This window comes from Callospermophilus lateralis, chromosome 5, assembly GCF_048772815.1.
Source record: "Callospermophilus lateralis isolate mCalLat2 chromosome 5, mCalLat2.hap1, whole genome shotgun sequence".
Classification (NCBI taxonomy): domain Eukaryota; kingdom Metazoa; phylum Chordata; class Mammalia; order Rodentia; family Sciuridae; genus Callospermophilus; species Callospermophilus lateralis.
The window spans coordinates 41,652,435-41,675,248 of NC_135309.1; the positions used below are offsets into that span (position 1 = coordinate 41,652,435).

A 22,814-nucleotide genomic window follows, 5' to 3' on the forward strand; every position below is an offset into this window, starting at 1 on the left:
AGATACTAATCTCCAAGTGGCTATACTGAGGGTGCTTCCAGCGATTTAGTTAGGCTAATCTTTAGTTCCAAGAAATCGAGTTGGAGGCAGAGGAAGCCCCCTAGGGGAATCAGTATCCAATGCGTCAAGGTGAGCTTCCAAACGGTGCAGGACTTTTACAGGCCAAAATGCATGCTTTGCCTCCCACATAGTCATAGGCTTTCACTTTGAACATTTTTATAGATTTTGAGCCATCACCTGGAGCCTCATCCCAGTGTCCTCATCCTTCATGGAGGTAAACAACTACAGCTTGGAAAGGGCAGCTGTCTTGGAGCGGGTATCCCCAGTAACACAGGGACAGCTGAACTGTCATCCAGCACTATCTCTGCAGCAGCAGCAGCAAGCTGTGATGTTAAGGTGAGGCTTTCCTTCCCCCACCAATACTGGGATGTATTGGGCCTGAGACAACCACTTTTACTTCCGCTCTACCGCCACCTATAATACTGCATATCCTACAGATACTGCATATCTACAAAAATCTAAGAAGACTTTTAAAATTTTGTGTCAAACTCTAAGACCAGAGACTTCGGTTGGCCCTGCCAGGGCTCTTGGAGCGTTTAGTGCTGCCAGAGTTGTTGTTGTTTCCTTTCGTATTTTAAAATGCCCGGAACACAACAGGCACTTAAAATCAGTAGAAAGCTCATTTCTGATAACTACTCTCTACTCAAAAGAAAAATATTAAATTCAGTTTTCCTTTTCTAAAAGGAAATAGCCACTTTTACTTCACTGTTCTGAAGAAAAAAAAAAAAATACTCTGTTTCCCTGACCGGGAATCGAACCCGGGCCGCGGCGGTGAGAGCGCCGAATCCTAACCACTAGACCACCAGGGAAGCTTCAAAAATAAGCCTCCATTTGTGGTAGATAAAGTTAGCGTTAAGTGACGTATGTTGCATAGAAGAGTACTATTGGACGGATTTAGAGAAGCTGCCGATACTGCCCCCACCTTTTCAATAAAAAGCCATTTCACTGCCGCAGAGACAAATGGGAAATGGAAAACAGCGGGTTTAGATAAATTCTAGTTGTAACCTTCTTCCCACACAAGAGAAGAAAATAAGAGCAGACTTTGGGGAAATGGGTGAGGAGGTGGAGCAATTCTTAATGAAGCAAAATCAGTGTGTCAGAAGTGGGATTCGAACCCACGCCTCCATTCGGAGACCAGAACACCCGGAGGTAAGGTGTTCACCTTGAGTCTGGCGCCTTAGACCACTCGGCCATCCTGACACCCGAGAGCACTTTTGCTCTCACTAAATGTGCTACTTGTGCCCGCCCGCTGCGATTGGCAGTGTCATTACCTGTTGACCAGCTGGCTTAGGTAGGGGCAGCACCAGACCACCTGCAACGCTGAGGTCTCAGAAATGCAGTGTCCGCAATGCAGTCAGACTGGCAAACACCACACTCCCTAGCCCAAATCGAACCGGTGTCTATGGTTAGTGACCACTGCGCAGGCGCCAGGCCCAGAGAACCAAGGAAAATGCAGTCGGAAAGGCGGAAGGAAATCCTGGTGCCTGGTCTTGGGCTGTTTGGCCCGCCACAGCCTTGACCCAGCGTTCTGCCTCACCCCCGCCCCCGCCCTGCTGGGTCAACTTTTAGATATGGTGTGTTAATACTTGGAAAACAGTTGAAAAAACGCTTGCTACAGAATTAATGGCAAGCGATTGCTGTTGTTTGTTTTCATTATCATCATTTTTATAAGGACTCTTTGCCTTCCTGTTCCTGCGTGTACCCATCCCTCAAGATCCACATCCCGGTCCTCCACCAATCCACGCAGACCGCGTGGAGATAACGGGGAACCCCGGACAGTGAGTGGGAGTTTCCAGGTCAGAAGGGCCTGCTGTAGACCCGGGTTTAGATAAGGGAAGTTCGAGCAGCGATTGCATAACAGTTAACAAAAGAGGAAAAAACGTAAAATGTTCTTTAGCATCCAATGCTAAGGCGCGGGAGTCTGAACTGCAGAACAGCTCTGGAAGGCTCCTCCTGATTGGCTGTGTGGTTTCTGCTCAGATCAGGGACCATTCATTCATTCACTGAAGTTTTGTCCACTGTCAATACAACATTAAAGAGATAGATCCTCGGGCCAGTGAAGGAATCAACACAAACAAACATAGGGGCTGTGAGGAAAAAAAACAAAAGCAAGACAATTAAACGGAGGAGTTCTATTTTTAGAGTGGGCTGTTAAGTAATGCCTCACTACAGAGACTTTTGCTTAAGTATTTTTCAATGATTTTATGTTGATTCGGGCAAATATAAAATGTGAATGTCAATCAGGAATGGTGGTTCATTCCTGTAATCTCAGCAAATACTGAGTTTGAGGCAGGAGCATCCCAAGTTTTGAGGCCAACTTGGGCAATTTAGCGAGCCAGACTGTCTCAAAAAATAAAAAGGGCTGAGGATGTGGCTCAATGGTAGAGTACCCCAGGGAGTTCGATTCCAGGACTGAAAAAAAAAAAGGAGATTTTATATATATATATATATATATATATATATATATATATATATATATATATATATATATATATACACACACACACACACACACATACACATACATACATATATACACATATATGTAAAACGTATATATGAATGTGAAGGTCTTATTCCATTAATAAATGATGTTAAACAAAAAAATATGACATTTGTTAAAAACAGTAAGGGAGACTATTTCAACTGTTCCAAGTAGAGGTCTCACAACAGGGAAGAGAAATTAGGCTCAACTCCAAATACAACAAAGACAGCAAAGGGTTTATAGCCAAAGAGCAGTATTGAGGTAGGTGGATAGAATATCTTACTAGGAAGCTGTAATATGCCTGAAAAGAAAGAGGCTAGGCTATAATTCTCACTGCTCCATAAATACTCTGAGTCAAGTTGGTAGTAAAATGGTTTTTATTCAAGGCCAGCTTTGAAAGGTTCCATGTTCAAAATTCCTGATATGGAGAATTTTTAAAGGAGAGGTAGAATAACAAAAGCAAGGGAAGGTACATATGCAGATTTAGTTAGCCTGCTTTTAAGAGGCTTGAGTGGGCAGTCTCCACTCCCATATTTTTTTGGCACCTCTCAGGGTGGAGGACAGCTCTCCAGCCTCCATTCTCAGCATGAGAAAGTCATTCTTAATTTCAGATGTGGAACCTCAAGTTTAGTCTGTTTCAAAAATTCCTAAGAGGAGACATCAAGAGGAAGGGGATTTTTGCTAAACAGACCTTACAAGTTCTCCTTAGAAGCAGACCAAGGATTCAGACATCAAAAGTGAGGGATGAAGAACTGACCAGAGACAAAAGGTGATCAGATATCAAGGGTGAGGGAATTCTCCCTAAACTCACTTAGCAGGATTCTTTGCTCAGACTGGGCTGGACAAACCAATAACAGTACATGAGATGAGGTCTGGGGGTCTAACCAAAAAAGAGGGTTCAGAGGAGGCTGACTAAAGTTTGGTCCTTGATGGAACTAGGGATGTTACAACCAATGCAAAAGATAATCTGAAGAGATTTATTTCATTCAACCAAACAAATTCTGTAAGGAAGTTGCTAGCAGATGCAAGACAAGTTAATATCCTAAGTATAATAATCAGTGATGAGGTGGTAGAGGTGGTACACGCCTATAATCCCAGCTGCTTGGGAGGTTGAGGCAGGAGGATAGAGCATTCGAAGACAGCCTCACAACTTATTGAATCTCTAAGCAACTCAGTGAAATCTTGTCTCTAAATAAAATACAAAAAAGGGTTGGGGATGTGGTTCAGTGGTTAGATGCCTCTCAGTTTAATCACCAGTAAATAATCAGTGATGTTTGAAGTTGTGTTTTCTACTTTGAAATTATCACTTTCTGCCAGAGAGAAATCAGTTGTATCTCTTGACAAATTATTTGCACTGCTATAAACAGGAATCCCTGACCATAAGGCAAGAACCATTTACATCACAAGTTAAGCTCTATCCCTACAGAGATGTGAAATTGCAAGCCAATAGAAGTCAATGAAAGGAACACATGTCAATGAGATCAATAGTTTTCAAAAAGTCTGCTAAATCATGCCAAGCATACACAGAAAGAACACTTAATCTTCTCTTTTGTCTAGTCTCAAGTTTTGGATTTTTTTAAATTTTATTTTACTTTTATTGGCAAATAATTGTATATACTTATGGGTGCAATATGATGTTTCTGTGTATGCATACATCATGTGATGATCAAAACAGTCTGGTTAACATCTATCACCTCATATGTGTATTGTTTCTGTGTGGTGAGAATATTTAAAGGCTATTCTTGTAGAAATTTTGAAATACACAGCACATTGTTATTAACTATAATCACCATGCTATATGTAATAAATCACCAGAAATTATTCTTCCTGTCAAATTGAAACTTTGGGCCTCTTAACCAACATCTTCCCTTCCTCCATCCATCCATCCATCCTCTGTCCCAGGGTCTGAGCCACCATTCTACTCTCTACTTCTGAGTTCTCCTTTTTCATATGTAAGTGATATCATACAATTTATGTTTTTCTGTGCCTGGCTTATTTCACTTAGCATGGGGTCTCATCCATGTTTCACAAATGTCAGAATTTCATTCTTTTTTAAGATTGAATAGTATCCCTCTGTTTGTGTGTCACATTTTTTAATCCATTCATCCCTAGATAGGTACTCAGCGGTTTTCATCTCTTGCTGTTCAACCCCAGGGCTGCAAAGGTCCCAGCATTCTATTTACCAATGCCAAAGAAAGAACTTGGAGAATTCAACAGAAAAGGTTTGGACATTTTATTACTCATGCTCTCCTCAGTGGCAAGCCAGGATAAAATGGAGGACCACACCAGGCCCACAATCAGGGGACATATATATACCAGATAGACTGCATGCCAACTGTGCATATGGATTTTTTCAGATGTTTTATGAGTATATGACTTTACTTCACAACCAAAGTTGTTCTACTTTGATCACCACCTAAAGACTGGAGACAAACAAGAGAAGAAGTCTCTTTTCCTCCTGAGGAACTCACTCCACAACACATTCTTGAGAGGCCTAACAACTAAGTAAGAATTTAGTTCACCTTCTGAAACAAGACTTCTAGACACTAACTTTTGTTTACCCAATACTTACCTATTGTGACTAAAGCTGCAATTAATATGGGAGTGTAAATGTCCCTTCCTCATACTGATTTCAAATTCATACAGTAAATCTTTTTTAAGTGAACTCCAAGTTGGGCTAGTTAAACCTCACTAACTGCACTGAAATTGTATGCAATTTATTTTATTTTTTACAGAGTATCAAACCCTGAGCCTTGGGCATACAAGGCAAGCACTCTACCATTGACCTACATTCCCAGCTTCCCATATGATTTTTTTTTTTGAGGAACCTCAGAATTGTTTTTCATAAGGCTGTATCATTACATCCTACCAACAGTGTCCAAGTGTATTTGATATCAAAAACTTGGTTCTTGTACCCATGCCAATCCAATAATGAAGACAAGGATCTGAAAAAAGGAAAAAGAAGTCTTCTTGCTTTGCTACCAAAGGCAAAATACTGGGAATGCCTGTCCCAGATCCCAGGGAATTCCCAGCAGAGGCTGTGATTCTAATTGTCAGGAGGAACAGTGAGTCAAAGGCTCCACTCCAGCTGTGTCCTGTCAGGAGTCCTGATTTGATCCACGTTGTCTGCCCTACTTGAAAAACAGTTGTTAGCCAATTTTCTGATTACCAGACCCTTATCATTCTTACCCACACTGATTTCCTGACCATTTCCCATCTCAAAAGCTAGAACAGGTGGGCGCGGTGGCGTTTGCCTACAATCTCAGTGGCTCAGGAGGCTGAGATAGGAGAATCACAAGTTGAAGGCCAACCTCAGCCATTTATGGAAGACCTAAGCAACTTAGCAAGACCTGACTCTAAATAAAAAATAAAAGGATATTGCTCAATGATTAAGCATCCCTGGGTTCAATTCCAGGTACCAGGAAAAAAAAGAAAACTGGAACCAGAGTGAGTTTTCTGGTGGCAGTTGCAATTGGAGTCATTAGTTTTTAGGTGAAAAGTTTATCTGAGTATTTAATTTACATAGTAAATCTCATTCCAGAAGAGGGATCTTTGGATCATCTGGCATATTTTTTAAAAAAATCTTATTCTTTGTTCTCCCTAGCTACATTGACCTGGGGGGCTTTGTCCTGTGTGGGTGCTGAGGCCAGACAGTTGGCTATTCTTTATCTCTCTGTGGACATTGTAAAGGACGATGGAAAAGATCCATAAACTCAACAAGCCAAAACAACCGTTTACCTGTCCGAGATTTTATTAGCAGGACCGTATGGGACAGTCGCAGAAGAGAAGGGAGGAGGGAGGGAGGGAGGGGGATGGGGGGAGGGGGAGAGAGAGAGAGAGAGAGAGAGAGAGAGGAGGGGGAGGGGGAGAAAGGGAGGGAGAGAGGGAGAGAGAGAGTAAGAGTAAGAGAACAAACACAAACAGGGTATTGATATTTATGGGCTTAACACAGGATGAGGAGGAGCAAGGTGAGTGAGATGTTACTTCATCAACGGAGAGTTCGTGCCACTTCAGGGATTGGAGATGTGCAATTCAAAGTTCGAGCCATTCACAGGGATTGGAGGTAAAGGTTCAAGTGCCATTCAGTGCGTCATGGACCTGAGCTTCCGGAAGAGAAGTGCTCTGGATGCCATCTTTCCTGAGCTCCCGGAAGAGAAGCACTCTGGGCACCAACATTACCAACATTCCTCTCTTTTTTGTTTTGGTTTGGGAGCGTCATACTCCATCTGGCTACTTCCTGCTGAGTAGGGGCATCATTTAGAGGGAGGGAGGGAGGTCTGTTGGTTGGAGAAGAAGGGCCAGGAGACCCCATATCCATGCACTGAAGGCATGGATTTCCTCCGGGGAGAAGTCCATGAATGTGCCCTGCAACTATGAAAAAAAACAGCATTAATTTCTGGCATATCGTCCAATCTATAGGGCTGGTAGAAAAAGCCTATGCCCAGGAGAAGGCAGACTAGAACACATAAAGCTGAAAACCAAGGGATTATTTCTTTTTGGCATGGTGGGGTAGAGATGGCCATTTGGTGGAGTTGTCATTCGGTATCTTCATCTTTCAGCACTTGGTGGAGTTTCTTGGGATGACTAGATGTGAATGTCGTCTGGCTCATTGGCAAGTAGCTGGTAATCCCTGACAAGGAGCTGATTGAAAGTTTGGTTAGAGATTTTGTTAATTTGTCCTTGAAGGAATTTCAAAATGCAAGGAAGGAAGGCACAGAACAAAAAGACCAACTAGAAGTCCCAGTATCGAGAGAATCCAGCAGCTGATGGGGTTTGTGAAGAGGTCCCAATAGGATTGTTGTGCCAATTGCTGATTTCTAAAAAGGGTGTGGGTGTACTGTGTTGCTGTGGGTTCCTAGATCCTATCAGGAGGCCTGTTCTTATGTATGTTCTTCTCCACAATGGGATGAAAGGTGGTGCGTGACTGTGAAAAACAGAGCTTGAGAAAGTTATCTGGGGATATCTCACAGGTAAATCTGGGCAATAGTGTGGGCCCTGCAAGGTTGGGAGCTGTGGTGGGATTGTCCTCTGGAGGGCTTGTCGCTGGTTTTAACCTAGAAATATGAATCCAGGGGGTTAGTTTCTTTCCTTCCTGTTGGAGTTTTGCAGCATTGGGTGTACACAGGACTACCTGTAATGGCCCTTCCCATTTTGGGGTTAGGGGGAATCTTTCTCCTGGGGAAGAAAAGTAGACCCATTCTCCTGGTTTAGGCGGAAAGGAGGCAGCTGAGTTCTCTGGATCCGGAAGCAACAAATCTTGTTGCTTCCATAGCTCAGAGCGTATAAGGAAGAGGAGAGGAAGAGCATATTGGTTGGGGAGGGGCCAAGGCTCTGTTGAGATTCCTGGGGGAGAAGGGGACGATCATACATTATTTCAAAGGGGGAAGCAAGGAATGGCTTTTTTGTTAAAGCCCTCATGCGTAGTAGGGCAAGAGGGAGGAGTTTAACCCAATCTAAATGAGTCTCTAAAGATAGTTTTGTTATGATGTCTTTCATTGTGCGGTTGGCTCCCTCAACTTACCTGAGGCTTGGGGGCAATAGGGACAATGAAAGTGCCATGGGATGGACAATGTCTTTGCCACATTCTGGGTTACTTGGCAGACAAACTCAGGCCCGGTTGTCAGATTGGATTGAAGCAGGCATCCCAAACTGAGGGTTTACTTCAGTTAGAAGGATGTTAGCAACTGTGGTAGCCCACTTATTTGAGGTGCCAAAGGGCTCCACCCAACCCGAGAATGTGTCTATTAAAACTAGTATGTATTTGAAGTTTTTTACTCTGGGTATGTTGGTAAAGTTGATTTGCCAATCTGCCCCGGGAATATGGTCCCTAGCCTAATGAGAAGGGAAGGTTCTGGGTTTTAAAGATGTATTGGAATTCACTCTTTTGCATATCTGGCATGAGGCTGTGATTTGCTGTATCACTTCTTTATCCTGGGGAGTCAGAGTAAAGAAAGAGTGGAGAAAGGCTTTGAGAGTCTGCAGACTGGTGTGGAAATGGAGTAAAGGTAAGTAAAGAGGGCATGTTTAGGTGGGTCTCCATTATTGGGTAATGATAGAGAGCAAGTGGCAATGAGAGATTCAGTGGGGTCTGAAAGGCAGCTGACCTGGCTGCCTGATCTGCTTTTGAATTCCCCTGTGTGACAGGGGAGGAGTCATTTTACTGAGATCTGCAATGGACAACTCCAAGATTTTTAGGAAGCTGGGAGGCTTGTAGAAGTTGGGTAATGTATGTGGAATTGGTTATAGAGGTGCCCTTTGAGTTCAGGAGACCTCTCTCTTTCCAAATTGCTGCATGAGATAAAAGAATGTGGAAAACATATTTGGAATCAGTATAAAGTGTAAGATTTTTCCCTGCTGCCAATTCGCAGGCTCACGTTGCAGCTACCAGCTCAGCCTGTTGGTTGTGGTATTTGCAGGCAGGGGATTGGCTTCTATTACTCATGATAGGGACACTATGGCATATCCAGCTTTTCTGATCCCCTCATGCATAAAGGAGCTGGCATCAGTGAACCAGGTGTAATCAGGTTGGTCTAGAGGTCCCTCAGTGATATTAAATTGGGCATGGGAGGAAGTTTTCTAGAACTTCCCTGAATTTATGTATTGGGGACTGCGTTTTACCTTGAGCCTGAGTGGGTAACAGAGTTGCCAGGTTGAGAGGGGCACAGGTTTGGAAGGACACAGAGGAGTCATAGAGGAAAGAGATCAAGAGAGAGAGAATTCAACAGGGAGGGAGATGTTGCAGTCCTTTGTATGTTAACAAGTCCTTGAGGTGATGAGAAGATGTGACAGTGATTTGGGCTCCAAAGGTAAGCTTTTGTGATTCCTTTAATAAAACATAGGAGGCGGCTAGGGTGTGGAGACAAGGAGCCCATCCCCGGACAGTTGGATCTAACTGTTTGGAAAGGTATACCACCGTAGCAAAGGTGGGCCCATACATTTGTCCCAGCACCCCCAAGCCTTGCCCTTTGTTTTCATGTACAGAGAGAGTAAAAGGCCTATTAACATCTGGCAAGTGTAGAGCCGGTGCTTGTAAGAGGACCTTCTGGAGGGTTCTGAAATGTGGTGCTGCTGAAAGTAACAAGGGCTCATGCTTGTTCCCCTTTGCTAGATCATATAATGGTTTGGCAAGTAATGAGTAATTTGGTACCCATGCCCTAAAATAGTCTGCCAGACCCAGGAACGAGAGAATCTCCTCTTTAGTTTTTGATACTGGAAGGCTTTCAATAGGGTCTTTTCTATTGGTTGTGATAGCTTTCTTCCCTGGGGGAATGTGGAACCCTAAGTAAACAACTTCAAAGAGAGAGATCTGCACCTTTTGTGGAGAAACCCTATATCCTTGGTGAGCAAGAAAATTCAGAAGGGTGGCTGTGTCTGACTTTGAGGTTTCTAATGAGGGACTACAGAGGAGGAGGTCATCAACATATTGTAGGAGGGTTGAGTTGGGGCATAGAGGAAAAAAATCCTCAAGATCTCCAGCGAGGACTTGTCCAAAAAATATGTGGACTGTCTCGAAACCCCTGGGGCAGGACAGTCCAGGTTAACTGTCAGGAATGTCTAGTTTCTGGATCAGTCCAGGTGAAGGCAAATATGTCTTGGGAAGAGACAGATAGTGGAATCGAAAAGAAGACATCTTTAAGATCAATAACTGAAAAACAGGTGGAGTTTGCAGGAATGGAGGAAAGGATAGTATAAGGGTTTGGAACCAGGGGATGTATGGGCCTGGTTGAAGAATTTGTTAACCTTAAATCCTGCACCAAATGGTATGTTCCATTAGGCTTTTTTACTGCTAAAATTGGGGTATTGAATGGAGAGTGTGTAGGATGGAGGAACCCCTTTCTTAGTAAGCTCTGAATGATTGGCTCCAGGCCCTTAAGACTGGCAGTTGGCAGGGGATATTGAGCCTGGTTTGGGAAGTGGTTATGGTCTTTAAGATGCACTTCCACAGGAGAGCAATTTGCAGAGGTAGGGGTTTCAGTATCCCATACAATTGGATCTACAATTTTACAGGGGAGGGGAAAATGTGTATCCTGGTGGTCGCTGGGGTCTCCACACCAGACACAAGGGGGTAAAGTCTCTTCTTCGTCGGGGAGTAAAGCCATGAGGAAGATATAAGTAGGGGAGGACAATAAGAGTAAGGTTATGGAGGCCTTCAAGATGGATAATATATCCCTTCCCAGCAAGGGCACCGGACACTGAGGCAAAACCAAAAAATGGTGTGAAAAGGAGAACTCAGATAAGGAGCAAGTGAGGGGAGGAGTTCTGTGCGGGATGATGGTTTGACCTCCTACCCTGACAATAGGAGATTCAGAGGGATAGGTGGTTCCCCAAAACTCTCTCAGAACCGAGAATGTGGCCCTAGTGTCTACCAAAAAGTTTATGGGACGCCCATCCACTCCGATAACCACCCTTGGTGATTGAATAGGTCAGGACAGAAGACCCAGGGCCCCATCAATCCTCAGCTGCTAGGCCCAGCAAGTCACTGGCGGGGTGACTGACCTCAGCTCCTCTCCGGGAATTGGGGCAGTCTGATCCCCAGTGGCCAGGACGTCTGCATCTAGGGCACGGTCTGGGTGGTGCCCTGAGGTTAGGGCAAGCTCTAGTCCAATGTCCTTCATCACCACACTTAAAGCAGGGCCCAGGGAGTTCTCATTGGGGGGCGTTGTTGTCTCCCCCTTTCCATAGGTTGGAAGCAGGGCCCAGAGGGTCCTCATTGTGGGGGTTGTTTTCTCCCCCTTTCCATAGGTTGGAAGGAGCCCTGTTACTCTTGGGCCAACATCTGGCATTTTTGGCGTTTTGCTCTTTCATCTCTGTTGTGGTAGACCTTGAAGGCCATGGCCAACACCTCGGTCTGAGGAGTCAAGGGTCCCCTCTCTAATTGTTTTAGCTTTGCCCAGATGTTGGGGTAGATTTGTGAGAAAAAAATAGGTCATAAGAAGTTGCCTCCCATCTGGGGATTCAGGGTCCAAATTAGTGTCCTGAGGGAGAGCCTTTGTTAGTCGGTCTAGGAAGGCCGAGGGGTTTTCATTTTTCTCCTGGATGACTTCCTGGAGTTTACCAAAGTTAATAGCCTTTTGTGCTGCCGCCTTTAGGCCAGCTATCAGACAGGTAATAAGGTGGTCCCTACGTCCCAGGTCTTGGGGGTCATTATAATCCCAATGGGGGTCTTGGTCTGAAACCGCCTGGGCCCCTAAGGGATGGTGGGCATTAGTCTGATGAACCTGGTCTGCATAGGCCCTAGCCTGGTCCCAGACCCTTCTCCTTTCCTCAGGGAGGAGAGTATTGGACAGAATCATATAGAGATCATGAAAGGTGAGGCTATAGGCTTGAGTTAAGTATTGAAACTCTTTAATATAAGAGACAGAGTTTGCAGTGTAAGATCCCAATTTTTTTTCTACTAGGTCAAGCATAGAAAAAGGAACCTAAACCCTTAAAATCCCATCTTTTTTTAACTTTTTCTCCTGGTGTCCTGCTGAGAAATTGATGTGACTCCATTTTTTGAAAAATAAATGAATAACAGCAGCTTCTACCACCTGTCCTAAGGAAGGGGGTGTGACCCTTGTCCTTGGGAAAAACCCACAGAGCACTCCTAAGCACATACCCACCCTGCTGAGCTGTTTGTCTGTAAATAATAGGAGAGGTCTGTGGTGCCAGGTGTCCCTGACTGTTAGGCTAGGTGAGGACCCATAGCAACCCCCCTAGCAACCTCCAATCATCATGAGACAGGGAAAATACCTGGAATGCCAGATGACCCCCCACATAGTTTATGGTGGTTGATAACAAGTTGGGAAATCATTTAGTTTAGCATGTACACCCCTCGTGGCCTAAATCAATCAGTTCAAAGGAATCCCATTCTTGTACTAACCAATCACACCTGCACAACTTGTTCCCGCCATTGAATGTGCTAATCAATGTTAAGAGTTGTTGTTTGATTTTCCCGCGGTATGGAATGATTTGCTGTGTGATGTAGTGACGCATAGAGTATCCCCTCAAAACCTATAAAATCTCACTGAACAAAAGACCAGGACTCACTCCCTGTCACCGCTGTGTCGGGAACGGTTGTGAGTCCAGGTTCGAGCTTGCAATAAAGACTCTTGTGTGATTGCATCAGATTTGGCTCCTGGAGGTCTTTTGGGGTCCCACGAATCTGGCATAACACTGCTATCTTTGCATACCAGAGGAAGTGCCTTTTTGTGCACCATCAACTTAGTTCTGGCTATTCAGACTCCTTATCCTGCAACTGCCTGAATGTCTGCAAGAACAGAATGTCTTTCATTGATTTCATCTCTGATAGCCATCTCCCACGGTATGATTGTATAATAATTCAAAATGCCATTCAGTTTCCAGATCATGCTATAGTAAGACATCATCTTTTCTTAGTCATAGTGAAACTGAATTTTCAACCTCTGTTGCTGTAGTGTTGCAGAACCCCAGCCACCTGCCAGAGCCTTTGACTGAATTTGAAGAATGAAATCCACAGACAAGGAAGAGTGAGTGAATATAGGATTTATTCAAATGAGAGGAAAATAAGAACTCCTTCAGGGCAAGAGTTATAAACTGATAGGGGTTGCTACTTCAGAGTACTAATCTAGAGGCTTATATAGCTACTGGGTACAGGGCATTGGTCAATATCTATGATAATTAGCTATTGGAAAAGTACCAACACTAGGCTAAAATCTATGCTAACTGGTTATTGGAAAAGTGCTAAGATTATTGGTTAGCCCTTGACTCTGCAGACTTCACTCAGATCTGTCCAGCCTCCCTAGTTCCATCACATCAAGACAAAGGAGTTGGCTGGAATGTTTCTACAGGTTTATCTCATGGAGTGAATTTTACATTTAAAAAGCCTTCATTAGGGCCCATTACTATCCTATTGAATAATTCAATAATAAAATATTACTAAACCTACCTGTGGCCCATTTAGCTAAGATCTTTCCCAAGAGACATACCATTGCCTGTGTCTTAATAGGCCAGTAACGAATACAAAGAAAAAACAGAGGCAAACAACCAGAGGGATTCACCCAATCCAGGGGTGATGGAAGAAAACCTTTAAAAGAGACAAACCATACAGGGAGAAAATATCCCCTAGGTTCTCCATCCCACTTAATCATTGGTGATAGTTAAGTCCATCAACAATGTCACCACACATGTCCCCATAAAGAGGAACCAGAGATTCCCATGAAGGGGAGCCAGATGTGTGGAACCAAAGGTCTTGGTGGGCACACCAGGGAAGTTTATATGATTACCAACATGGCATGACTTTGCTCCATTCAGATTCCTTTATCAAAGTAGACCAATTGGGGCTGAGGTTGTGGCTCAGGGGTAGAGCGCTTGCCTAGCATGCATGAGGCACTGGGTTCAATCCTCAGCACCACATAAAAATAAAAATGTTGTGTTCGCCGAAAACTAAAAAAGAAATATTTTAAAAATTCTCTCTGTGTCTCTGTCTCTCTTTCTCTCTCTCTCTCTAAAAAAAGGGGGGAAAAAAAGACCAATTGGTGGATCAACCTGTACAATTAGGAAGAAAAGGCAGGAGTTTCCTGAAGGAAGAAGAGTCCCAGCAGCTGTTGGGATGTTCCCTCAGTCCCTCCCTTAGTTCCCTACTTTGACCCAAGCAAACTCGTCCTGTCTCCTAATTCTCCAGCAGTCAAGTCTCAACAAGCTCCTAATCCACCTTGCTCAGAGTGCCGGAACTACCCAAGAAGTTCAGAGCAGTGACACTCTTGGATCCCATTTGGGTGGCCAAATTTGATACTGAAAGCTTGGTCCTTTTACATGATGCTCATCCAATAACAAAGGCAAGGGTCTGAGAAAAGGGGAAAGAAGTTTTCGTGCTTTGCTACCCAAGGCGAAATACTGGGGACTCTTGTCCCAGAGCCTGTGAGTCTGTCGGGGGGGGGGGGGGAAGTGGACTTTTAAAAAGGTGAGTCAAAGACTCCACTCCAATTGTGCCCTATCAGGACTCAAATCATTTGTAGCCTCGAGAGATGGCCTTTTCTTAGCTCCACAGGTGCTGACTCTGAAATGTGGACTCCTTCATTCCTGTCACCTGTGAGCCCAAGTGTTAAGTAGCAGTTAAGTAGTAGTTAGTAATAAGCAGTGAAATATATAGCAAGGTCACAGATTTACTTTAAGCTACTCTTAATGGTTCCTTTAAGTTACGACCAAGGCAAATGAGTAAATAACTTATAGCAGATAACCTGTAGAGAAATATCAGTACACAAACCTTGAGGATAAACAAACGAAGGAGCTAAATGGGGGAAATACATAAAGAAAGAAGGATTTATGGGACTAACTCTCGACAGAGTCCATAAAGGTCAAGATAAAACCAAAATTTATGGCCCCAAGTGTCTCCTTCTAGCTCAGAAGCAGGGATTCTTTAGTGATTCAAGGCAGTTCAGAAACCTCTGACCAGTTGCCACCCCAATGCCCACATTAACATAGGATTGACCTGTAGATGAAGCCTCTGAATAGGATGGCTCACCATGACAGTTCCAGAAAAGACCAACTAAGGTTAAAAAAAAAAAAAAACTCCACTACCCAAATTGAAGAAGGAATTGAACACCTGATTAGCAAAGAATGCAGAAGGTGGACCCCAGTTCTCAAGGCAAACACCAAACAGTAATAAATTTGGAAACAGTACTATTTTCTTTGTCATTCTCTGCTCAGAGAGGGCCTGCTCTCTCCCTTGAGAGTGTTGTCTGCTTGAGCCTTGATCTGCATCCACCCTACTTCACTTCCACTCTGCCTTCACTCATAATAAAATTCTCTAGCATGACTTTCAGTGTCTGGCTTTACATTTTTTTCCAGAACTCAAGAACCAAGGATTGGAGCTTTAGCTTCCTGCTCTTGTAACAAAAGACAATAACCTAGGATAAGAAGAAGGTTAATCTTGCTCTAGTCATGATAAAAAAGGGGGGGAAGGGGAAAAATGTCAGTTTTAAAATAAATGTCAGTGGTGGAGGAATAAGCATTATATTCAAAGTATAAAGGGCATTCCTGTTAAATTTTTGTGCATGGCTAATGGTTCAAATTCAAGTATTTGCAGAGGAGTTGAGTAGTATAGAAGGAAATCAAAGATTGGTAGAAAGGAGACAAAAGGAAGGAAAAGGAGATTATAACTTTATTTTGGAAAGGCTTGTGTTCATACTTTCACTCCCAAAAGCCTGTATTCCTCCCAGACCTGGCCCACCCCAAGTCAGTTTTTCCCTAGGCCTGTCCTAAATTTTTGGAAAATCTATAAATTGTCTCAAGATCTCTAAAGGTTACTGGAAATTCACTTGCTTTTGAAAATTTACCTGTAAAAATATATTTTTAAACAGATTAATTCAAAAGAGATATGATATTTTAATAAGCCTATTAAATAGGGTACATTTCAAACAATATCTATTGATCAGATAGTGGAAACAAATCAACTTCAAGATCCTGAGAATAGCCAACCACCATAACCTCTATAGGGAGATTAGACAGAGGGAGGTTGGAGACTGGCAACCAAAACATAGTGTTCAGCTGCACTGAGATGACTATAGTTACACACACACACACTCACACACACACATACACACTCACACAAATGCATACACACATGCACATACTAACACACCCACCAGTCTACATATGTAGACCAAACCCTACATCCCCAACCCTTTTATTTTAGTTTTTATTTTGGGGGGGCAGGCTATTGCTAAGTTGCTGAGACTCGCCTCAAACTTTCCTCCTGCCTTAGGCCCCTAAGTAGCAAGGATAATAGGACTGCACAACCACATCCAGCTGTGGTACGCCACCTGTGACACTACTTGAGTGGATATTTTCTCAGTACTGAGCAATGGGGACTTAGGTCTCCCCTCGGGAAGGATCCCAGCATTCCCATGTGTAGACTGCCCAAGGCATCAGATCTCTGCCCTCACTCTACCAACGGGACAGTTCTTGCAGCTCAGGACTTGGGCGTTACCCATTAGGCTTGGACAGCCCACCTCCTACCTTATTAAGCAAAGGAACATCCATCAAAATCCTTCTGAAGATCTTTTGTATAAATAAAGGAAAATGTGGGTTCTGGATCTCTCTTCCCAGTGTGGAAGTTCAGCCTGTAAGGTCAAAGAGACATCTTGCCCCCGTATAAAAAAAAAAAATTACTTCCATGCCTGGTGGTCTTTTCCCCGCCAGCTACTCCATGCAGAGGAACCCCATTCCATCTCCCACACAGGACGTGGGTGGGACTGAGCTCATGCTCCATCATCACAATCAATCATTTATTTTGAATCCACTGATTAATCACAGGTATATATATTAGTATATATATATTGGGCTATGAGTGGTACCCAAAGTGAACTCAAATTGTTCCAAACTGTAAGTGGGTCTGTGTTTAGGGTCATGTCGATAAGGAGAGTCCTCCAAACCAACTTCTACGAGAAGTATAATATTTATTCAAGAATAAATAGTAAACAAATACTAAGAATAAATAATAACTAAATACTAATAGATATTGAATAAACAAAATAACTGAATGGTAAGTCTACAATTTTTTAGAACTCAGACCATCAAAACATTTTACCTAGAAGTATTTTTATCACTGATATTAACATATATTTTATCACTACAATTGACAGAGTAGATATAATGAAAATCAAACTTATTTTATCTTTATTTAATTTTTTATATTAAATTATTCAAAGGCAATGGTCCTATCCATGTATCTACTTACATATCACCTATATTTGTTTCACTGCCTTGCCCTAGATAGCTGCCCACCATCCCCCAAGATTTTTGAGACACATTGAATGCATAGCTTGGTGTCACATGTGTAGTTTCCAGACACGTGTGGTATTTTATCTATGAGGATGTTCTCTGTGACTTGTGATTTTGGTCCTTCGGAAGGCCTCCAGTTAGCCGGATACAGTGGTGCATGCCTGTAATCCCAGCGATGCAGAAGGCTGAGGCAGGAGGATTGCAAGTTCAAGACCAGTGTGGGCAACTTAGCAAGACCCCAACTCAAAATAAAAAAGGGTCAGGGATGTTGGTCAGAGGTAGAGCACCTCTGGCTTCAATCCCCAGGACTGCAAAATAAAATAATTAAATACAGGTCTCTAGTTGCCTCTGTATGTATTAGAAGGCAGCAAACACTGACACACAATAGCCTAATTAAAGATTTTACTTTGATGCCTTTTTTTTTTTTTTTTGGTGAGAGTCTCATTCTCTTTCCCTTTTTCTAGCAATCTAAAATCTACCCCATAACACACTTTTTTTTTTTACTCTTTTTCCTTAAGTAAGTGTTAAGTAGGTAAATGTCTCTAGTGTCTATCCTCCTCTTTCCTCATCCCCCAGCTTCTGGCTCACCATGACCCTCCAGTCTTTCCATATTCCCACCTCTCTCTCCCTTCCCTCTCTCTTCACCTTCATGGGTGGTATGGCTTAGATGTGAGGTGTCCCCCAAAGCTCAAGTGTGAGACAATACAAGGAGGTTTAGAGGCGATATGATTGGGTTATGATAGTCTTAACTGAGTGTAATTACTGGCTGGTAGGGTGTGGCTGGAGGAAATGGGTCCCTGGGGGCATGTTTTGGGGGTATATAGTTTGCATTTGGTGAGTGGAGTCTCTATTTCCTGATCATCCTGTGAGCTGCTTCCCTCCACCACACTCTTCCACATTGATGTTCAGCCTCATCTTGAGCCCCAAGGAATGGAACCAGCTGTCTATGGACTGAGACCAAAACCATGAATCCTCAAATAAACTTTTCCTTCTCTACAGTTGCTCTTGTCAGGGTTTTTAGTCACAGAAAGGAAAAACAACTGACTAAAACAATAGGTTTCACAGAGCTCCTTACACAGTCCCTAGAAGAAAAACCTTACAAATCTTGATTTTTAAAAAAAAAATCATCACCATCCTTATCCCATCTTGGCCCTCCTCAGAAGACTGGCAGGCCCTGTAGAACTACAGCCAGTACCTCTGTGGGCTCTGCTCTCAGTTTCTTGTTAGCAAGTTTTTTCTCATCGTGGTGTAGTTGTGCAGGGTCTGCCTGGCCTAGCCTAACTGACCATCATCCTGGCTCTGGATCTTCAATGAGAACTGAAACTTCACTTTTGCCTAATAGGTGACTAGAAGCAGTATTAAAGATATGGCATCTCCACCTCTATTGTGTGTGTGTGTGTGTGTGTGTGTGTGTGTGTATGTGTGTGTACTGGGGATTGAATCAAGGGGTGCATTCCCACTGAACACATTCCCAGTTTTTTATTTATATTTTGCTTTAATTCAGGGTCTTGCTAAACTGCTGAGGGTCTTGCTATTTTGCTGACCTGACCTCTAATTTCTGGTCCTCCTGCTGTAAAGGTGAAATTTCTAAGCTGATTCTAAGCCGCAGAGCCTGAGTTAAAGTGTAAAAGATCGAACATTGTAAAGTTTCTAAACTGCAGGGCTTGGGTTAAAAAGTAAAAGACCAAGTATTGTTAAGTTCCCCTGCTACCCCCAAGACCTATAATCCCTGTAGCTGTTAGGACAATACCCAAACTGCCCAGTAAATATTCTCACTGACTCCTCTGGTTGTCTAATAACTTGGGACTCTGAGTAGCCCAGCACGTAGGCATCCAGGCCCCAAAAGCCAATCAGTTTAAATGTGTACCCCACTTAGAAGTGACCAATCACCCCTGCCCAATCTGTTCCCGCCAATGAATGTACTAATCAGGTCTCAGAGTTGTTGTTCAATTTTCCCGTGCCTCATGATGATTTGTTCTGATGTATGCAAAGTCCCCCGCCCTCTCCAAAAAGTGTACTTAAGCTCTGCCTGACCTTTGCTCTGGGCTCTGGGATGCTCTATCTTCCTGAGTGAGCCTGGAGCCTCAGCATGCTGAATCAATAAAACCCCTTCTGCCAATTGCATGGAGCTGGTCTCTTGTGGTCTCTCCCTCCGACGTTTCGCAGGACCCTTACACTGCCTCAGCTTCCCAAATCACTGCGATTACAGGTGTGTGCCATTGTGTCTGACATTCTGCCTCAATTTTGTATCTGTTTCCTTTGCTCCGAGTCACCTTGGATTTCAGCAACAATAGGTCTGATTGACAAACATCTTGTAATGAGTCTAAGCCACCCTACTCTGCAATAGCAATTTTCTTATTGGGAACAAGTCCTCACCTGACCAATTCTAAAATAATGATGAAGCAGACTACACCTGATTAAGATCACCTGCTTGGATTTGCATAGTTGGAGCTTTGGAAGGCTGTCAACTATGAGCTATGTAATTTGCATGCCCTTTGTTTCAGAACCCTTGTCAAAACTTTTTCGCTTGCATCTGGTCTTTTCTCTTGCCACTTCATTACATAAATTTGCCTTTTTTGTTTTTGTTTTTTTTATATCAGTGACAAATCTTCTGAAATGGAAATGAGGACAACCACCCCATTCACAATATCCTCAAAAAAAATAAAATACTTGGGAATCAACCTAACAAAAGAGGTGAAAGATTTATACAATGAAAACTACAGAACCCTAAAGAGAGAAATAGAAGAAGACCTTAGAAGATGGGAAAATATACCCTTTTCATGGATAGGAAGAACTAACATCATCAAAATGGCGATATTACCCAAAGTTCTCTATAGGTTTAATGCAATGCCAATCAAAATCCCAATGGCATTTCTTGTAGAAATAGATAAAGCAATCATGAAATTCATATGGAAAAACAAAAGACCCAGAATAGCAAAAGCAATTCTAAGCAGGAAGTGTGAATCAGGAGGTATAGCGATACCAGACTTCAAACTATACTACAGAGCAATAATAACAAAAACAGCATGGTACTGGTACCAAAACAGGCGGGTGGACCAATGGTACAGAATAGAGGACACAGAGACCAATCCACAAAATTATAACTTTCTTATATTTGATAAAGGGGCTAAAAGCATGCAATGGAGGAAGGATAGCATCTTCAACAAAGGGTGCTGTGAAAACTGGAAATCCATATGCAACAAAATGAAACTGAATCCCTTTCTCTCACCATGCACAAAAGTTAACTCAAAATGGATCAAAGAGCTTGATATCAAATCAGAGATTCTGTGCCTGATAGAAGAAAAAGTTGGCTCCTATCTACATATTGTGGGGTCGGGCTCCAAATTCCTTAATAGGACACCCATAGCACAAGAGTTAATAACTAGAATCAACAAATGGGACTTTTTACTCAAACTAAAAAGTTTTTTCTCAGCAAGAGAAACAATAAGAGAGGTAAATAGGGAGCCTACATCCTGGGAACAAATTTTTACTCCTCACACTTCAGATAGAGTCCTAATATCCAGAGTATACAAAGAACTCAAAAAATTAAAGAATAAGATAACAAATAACCCAATCAACAAATGGGCCAAGGACCTGAACAGACACTTCTCAGAGGAGGACATACAATCAATCAACAAGTACATGAAAAAATGCTCACCATCTCTAGCAGTCAGAGAAATGCAAATCAAAACTGCCCTAAGATACCATCTTACTCCAGTAAGATTAGCAGCCATTATGAAGTCAAACAACAACAAGTGCTGGCGAGGATGTGGGGAAAAGGGTACACTTGTACATTGCTGGTGGGACTGCAAATTGGTGTGGCCAATTTGGAAAGCAGTATGAAGATTCCTGGGAAAGCTGGGAATGGAAAAACCATTTGATCCAGCTATTGCCCTTCTCGGACTATTCCCTGAAGACCTTAAAAGAGCATACTACAGGGATACTGCCACATCGATGTTCATAGCAGCACAATTCACAATAGCTAGACTGTGGAACCAACCCAGATGCCCTTCAATAGATGAATAGATAAAAAAAAAAATGTGACATTTATACACAATGGAGTATTACTCTGCACTAAAAAATGACAAAATCATGGAATTTGCAGGGAAATGGATGGCATTAGAGCAGATTATGCTAAGTGAAGCTAGCCAATCCTTAAAAAACAAATGCCAAATGTCTTCTTTGATATAATGAGAGCAACTAAGAACAGAGCAGGGAGGAAGAGCAGGAGGAAAAGATTAACATTAAACAGAGACATGAGGTGGGAGAGAAAGGGAGAGAAAAGGGAAATTGCATGGAAATGGAAGGAGACCCTCATTGTTATACAAAATTACATATAAGAAGTTGTGAGGGGGAAGAGAAAAAAAACAAGGGAAAGAATTAAATTACAACAGATGGGATAGAGAGAGAAGCTGGGAGGGGAGGGGAGGGGAGGGGGATAGTAGAGGATAGGAAAGGTAGCAGAATACAACAGTTATTAATATGGCATTATGTAAAAATGTGGATGTGTAATTGATGTGATTCTGCAATCTGTATTTGGGGTAAAAATGGGAGTTCATAACCCACTTGAATCGAATGTATGAAATATGATATATCAAGAGTTTTGTAATGTTTTGAATAACCAATTAAAAAAAATGGGAAAAAAAACCATAAATTTGCCTCTTTGATTTTTTACTTTCTCCTGGCCATTGGAATCTTGCCCCTTTTAGTCCAAAACACATCTCTCCCAGTTATCTCAGATATTTGAAATTTTTGGAGAATGGGTAGTTCCACTAAAATGAAAACTAAAGTTCAAGGAATTAAAAACTGTTTGGAGTAAAACTATCTGGCACTCAGCTGGATTTATGTTTGAATATTATGGTGCCTCAACATACAAATAATTTTAAAAGGGGGAAAACTTAATATTCCCAAGTTTATTTTATTGTGTGCTAATTCAGAGTCCTTGGGTAATAAAACAGAAGTACAAAATATGTATAAATTTCTTATTTTCCATTTCTAAATTCTTAAACAATGAAAAATGTCTTAAAAATTAAAGCAAGTGCTTTCTAAAATGACTAAAACCTGTGATAAGTTAAAATTGGAATACAAAGCTTTGGAAAGCTCAAAAAGATACTTTTATTGGTGGATGGGTATAGAAAACACTTTTTGCCCCACTCTTGGAAAAACCTATATCTAGGGGTTGGGGATGTGGCTCAAGTGGTAGCTTGCTCACCTAGCATGCATGAGGCACTGGGTTTGATTGGTCAAAGAGAATGTTGACACCCTCTGTCATTTGGGTGAAAGGCTTAAACAGCAACCATCAAATGACCCCTGGCCAGGCTGGCTAAATTCAATCCTCATTGCATGGCTGACTCCCATTCTCACTCCTATTTTAGTAATAGGGCTTCTACTAATGATTGCTCCCTGCCTCCTCAGGTTCCCTTGAAAGTGCGTGAGTGAAATTGCCAGAGTGACCTACAACCAGATGCTCCTGCACCCCTACAGTCGCCTTCCCACCGAACGAACCTACACCCGAGCCATTCCCCGC

General features: G+C 42.6%; 2 non-coding genes across 2 annotated transcripts; both read right to left on the minus strand.

The window, feature by feature from the left end:
* Positions 1-797: 797 nt before the first annotated feature.
* Trnae-cuc (transfer RNA glutamic acid (anticodon CUC)) lies at positions 798-869 on the minus strand. The gene has a single exon. It is a non-coding gene; the product is annotated as a tRNA-Glu (tRNA).
* A 285-nt stretch (positions 870-1,154) lies between these two features.
* Positions 1,155-1,260, minus strand: Trnal-caa (transfer RNA leucine (anticodon CAA)). Its single transcript has 2 exons — positions 1,223-1,260; positions 1,155-1,200 (listed from the first exon to the last, which is right to left on the minus strand). It is a non-coding gene; the product is annotated as a tRNA-Leu (tRNA).
* Positions 1,261-22,814: the final 21,554 nt, after the last annotated feature.